This window comes from Lemur catta, chromosome 5, assembly GCF_020740605.2.
Source record: "Lemur catta isolate mLemCat1 chromosome 5, mLemCat1.pri, whole genome shotgun sequence".
Lineage (NCBI taxonomy): Eukaryota > Metazoa > Chordata > Mammalia > Primates > Lemuridae > Lemur > Lemur catta.
This window is the reverse complement of record NC_059132.1, coordinates 27,252,214-27,256,877: the sequence shown is the minus strand read 5'-3', so window position 1 is coordinate 27,256,877 and position 4,664 is coordinate 27,252,214. Positions and strand designations below refer to the sequence as shown.

Here is a 4,664-nt window from a genome sequence, read left to right as displayed (position 1 = left end):
CAACTGTAAGAGAAACAGCCGTTCGTTCATTCATTTATTTTATTCACTAAACTAGCTTGGCAGATTCATTGGTGAATAAAATATTTCCTTTGCTTTTTTTCTCAGCTTTGTTAAGATATAATTCACATACCATGTAATTCATCCATTTAAAATGTAAATTCAATTGTTTTTAGTATATTAACAGAGCTGTGCAACTCTCACCACAATCAATTTTTAGAATATTTTCATTACCTCAGCAAGAACCCCCATCCCAACAGAAAGAAATGATATATGTTTGAAGTAATGGGTATGCTAATTAGTCTGATTTGATCATTACACACTGTATACATGTATCAAAATATCACACTTTATCCTACAAATATGTGAAATTATGTGTTGATTAAAAATTTAAAAAGGCAAAAACAAGAGTTTACAACTTGCTAAAAGCTCAGATGATCATTAGCATTTTTTTAGCAATAAATCTTTTTTTGGTTTTCTTTTTGGAGACAGAGTCTCGCTCTGTTGCCGGGGCTAGAGTGCCATGGTGTCAGCTTAGCTCACAGCAGCCTCAAACTCCTGGGCTCAAGGGATCCTCCTGCCTCAGCCTCCCAAGTAGCTGGGACTATAGGCGCACATCATGATGCCCGGCTAATTTTTCTATTTTTAGTAGAGACGGGGTCTCGCTCTTGCTCAGGCTGGTCAGGCTGGTCTCAAACTCCTGAGCCTCAGCCTCCCAAGTAACGTGGACTACAGGTGCACAACCACATTGGGCCAACAGCTCCATTCTTTTTTTTCTTTTTTTTTTAGGTGGAGGGGGGTCTTCCGATAAGGACTGGAAAACCTGCTAGACAAATTCTAAAACAGCTGTAACACTGATAGCTCCATTCTTAATCTCTTTGCTAAATTGGGAGATTGGGTTCTATAGCTTAAGAAACACTAATCCTGCCCTGTTTCTCCTATGTAAGTGGAGAAACTGAGGCCCAGAGAGGAAAACAGATTTTCCCAAGGTGACAGAGCACCAGCACACTGATAGGAGAACCAGGACTGATTCCAGGCCTCCTATTCCTGCCCCAGGGCTCTTCCCACTGGGGAATGCCAGTTTCGGGTACAACCCTTCATTTCTGAGTGGCTTTCCTTCTCTGCTCCCAGCAAATCCCACATAAGACAGTAGGGCCTGGGCTAGGGCAAGGGGAATGAGATCCCTGCCTTGGGCACAAAATTTAGGGAGGTACCAAAAAATTCAGTAATCAAGATAATATTTTAATGTAATATTTTAAAAATAAAAATTAATGCAAGGAAATTCATGATGAACAAAATACCCAAATTTTAAATAAAAGCAGGATCAGTAGTTCTGATTTTTTTCTTTTTGCCCCAACCTCCAATATGGCTGTATGCAGCACTATTACTCATCCCACCTTTATTTAACATGTTGGTATTTTTGTCATTGTGGATTTTTTTGCATTAATGTTTGTTTTATAAAATATCACCTTAAAGTATTAATCTAGATTCCTGAGTTTTTTTTGTGCCTCCCTTAATTTAGTGCCCGAAGCCTCACCCTAATCTGAGCCCTATAAAACAGTTCTTTTGGCAGACAGCTGAGTAATGCTCCATTGCCCTCTGGGAATCCCTCCAGATCCTATCACTTTATTTGTCTGACAGAATTGATGTTTGCTTGGTCTCATGGTGACATTGCCCTTGTCACCTGACCTGCAGAGTGCTTTGCAATCTGCAGTGGATTCTTGTTTTGCTGACCCAGCAACATTCTCCCTCCTTCTGGCAGCTGCAACCACATGTTGCTTGGGGAACCTCCCTTCCCGGTGTGCAGAGCTGACTCCAGACCACAGGGAGAGGGGAGGGTGTGGCTCAGCTCTGCCAATCAGAGCCTGACATCCCCTGGTCACAGTGATTGGTTTAGGAGTCGTCACGTGACTCGATGACAGCCAAGTCTGGTGGTGTTTTGGGAAGGGAAACTTTTCCTTGTGTCTGTGGTACCTGAGAGGTTGGGATTTAAGCCACCAGTGGGAGCCTGAGCCTTTTTGAGGCAGGAGCCCACAGAGAAGACGGCACTATGGGCTGATGGAGATGGGAGGAGACATCTGATGACATTGCTTGAGCCTCTGGGTCCACTGTGTACAAAGCAAGCCTTCCCCCAGACTTAAAGGATGTGTGGGCGAACACTCGCCCAAGTCAGTCTGAACTGCATCTCTGTCGCTTAGATGATTCGCTCGCAGTCACCAGCAGCCTGGCCTGATTGGCCCCGGGAAATGCTTGGTGAGGCCCAGCACCCATCACCACAGTTCTACCCTAAACCTCTTCTCCCAAGCGATGGCATCCAAGTTGCTCTTTATCCAAGGGCAATCTTAAAAGGCAAAAGAATATCGATAACAACTCAAGAAAGCATTACTGGGCATTGGTGCCATCATAAGGCCCTGTAGCAAATATTTACACATCTCATTTTGTCTTCTAATAGCTCTGTGAAATAGGTTTTATCATTAATTTCAAGTTGAAATCCAGTCTATCTACCCCAGGCTAAATTTCCCAAATCGCTTAACTGGAGGCCAAGGGAGGGCCCTGGTTAACCACCTGGTGAACCTGCTTCCCACCCCATTTTATCTCTTTTATAAATGAATAGACCTTTTCTAAGAGGCAGACTCTCTCTAAGAAAAGCTGAGCCTAGACATTAACATACCCCCATCCCCACACTTTACCAAAACACTGTCACCATCTTGAAATAAAGAACCTTATGCCAGTTTCCTTTGGCCTGGGAATGAGCTGAACACCTACGGCAGCTCAGGCCTTCATAATTGGCAGGTGGACTGACCCACCTTTGCCATCTGTGCTCATTTATTCATTCAACAAGCATTTATTGATTGACTGATTGATTGCAGGTGCATATCTTGGCATCAACATGCATTTATTGAGTGCTAGCTATATGTCAGGCCTAAACACTGGGGATACCACTGTGAACAACAGTCCTTACCCCAGGGAGCTGACAGTCTTGTCAGGGAGACACACATTAAACAAATAATTGCATGTGCAATTATTTAATTGCAAGCATGATAAGTACGTAGAAGGAAAAGTTCAGGCTGGGAGAGCATGCAATTGGGTATCTAAGCCCACTGGCTGACTGTGAAGCTAAGCGATTTCATTCATCTGACAGATATTTTTTGAGTGACCACTCAGTACTAGACACTGTGTTAGGTGGTGAGTGCTGCTCAAACAGTGGGGAACAAGGCCCAGCCCCTGCCCCGGGGGCAGTGTCTAGTACACAGTGCTCACAGTGTACAACAAATACACCATCTGACCGGCTGTCCCTCAGGCCTGCAGCCTGTGAGCAGATGCAAGTCCATAGCTTTGACATCAGCTACAAAGAGCAACTCCAAATCCTGCTTCCACAGGAGAAACAAATACATCTAACTAGTTCCATTCACCTCCTATTGGTCTTATTGTGTTTTTCCCTGACCCTCAACAGCTTTTGCTCTTTAGGACTGAGAAAATTGGAACAAAGGTCAGTGGACCTGCTGAGAATGTTTTGTCAGGCTCTGTAAAAATAGGGTCTTGGGTGAAAACTACACGTGGTCTCACTGGAAGAAGAGGGCATCAGGAAAAAGAAGGACCTGGGTATTGAATCCCCCTGGGCTCCGTGGCTCCAGCATGCTGGGGACAGGAGCTCAGCTTTGAGGTCAGACTTTTTGTGATATTCCTGGTTGCCTGGCCCCAAGGGTACAAACCAGAGTGTGGTGTCCAGCTCCCCAGGGAGAACTTTCTTGATGGCTTTATTATTCAGAGCATATGATGCCTTGGCTCCAGCAGTTGGAGACAGAATATGCAGAGCTGGGAATGGGGTTCACACCAGCAGACGGGAGGATGTGGGTGATTTCAGACATAGGAAGTTTGGCCCAATCCTTCTTAAATCCAGCCTCCCTGCAGGACACAGCAGCTGGAATCACTTGGCCCCTTGAGGTCTGCCCCAGGCCTGAAATGTGACAGCAGGGGAGGAAAGGGGAAGAAAGGAGTGGCCTCTGACTGTACCCCCACTGGACTGAAGCACTTTGAGGAGGGAAGTGCCATTGACCCTTTTCTGTGTCTCCCAGCCCGACACCCTGTGGCAGGCTTCTTGCATCATCAGCAGCTTGGCTCTCATCTATGGAGGGCTTACAATATGCCAGGCATCAGTTAATTTAATCTTTACAACAACCTCATGAGGTAGGTTATACCGTTATCCTCATTTTACAGCAAGCTGGGGCTCAGAGGACAGTGGAGTAGGATCCACGCGGATTACAGAGCTTGCTACCCTGTGGTGTCTCAGTGAGAGCCTCGGAGACCAGAGCAGCCATCCAGAGTGGGAAGGCGGCAAGTCCCTTATGCTCACTCTCTCATGGAAACCTGCCAGAGGGAGAGCATCACCTCTGCGTTTCCAGTACGTAGTAAAGAGCCTGGCCCAGGGCCGGGCACAGTGGCTCACACCTGTAATCCCAACACTTTGGGGGCCGAGGAGGGAGGGTTGCTTGAGGTCAGGAGTTCGAGACCAGCTTAGGCAACAAGAGCCTGTCTCTAAGAGAAAAAAAGAGCCTGGCCCACTGTGGGCACAAGGTCAACATCTGTAGAGCTGAGTCTACCCTGATGGGGCCTAGCCTCTTAGCTCCACATGTAGTTGCCATTTAGAAATATCTCTGTTTCCCCTA

General features: G+C 46.1%; 1 non-coding gene across 1 annotated transcript; it reads right to left on the bottom strand.

Annotated features, from left to right (window-relative positions):
- Nucleotides 1-792: 792 nt before the first annotated feature.
- LOC123639040 lies at nucleotides 793-854 on the bottom strand. Its single transcript, XR_006735609.1, has one exon. It is a non-coding gene; the product is annotated as a U7 small nuclear RNA (small nuclear RNA).
- Between the last annotated feature and the right edge of the window lie 3,810 nt (nucleotides 855-4,664).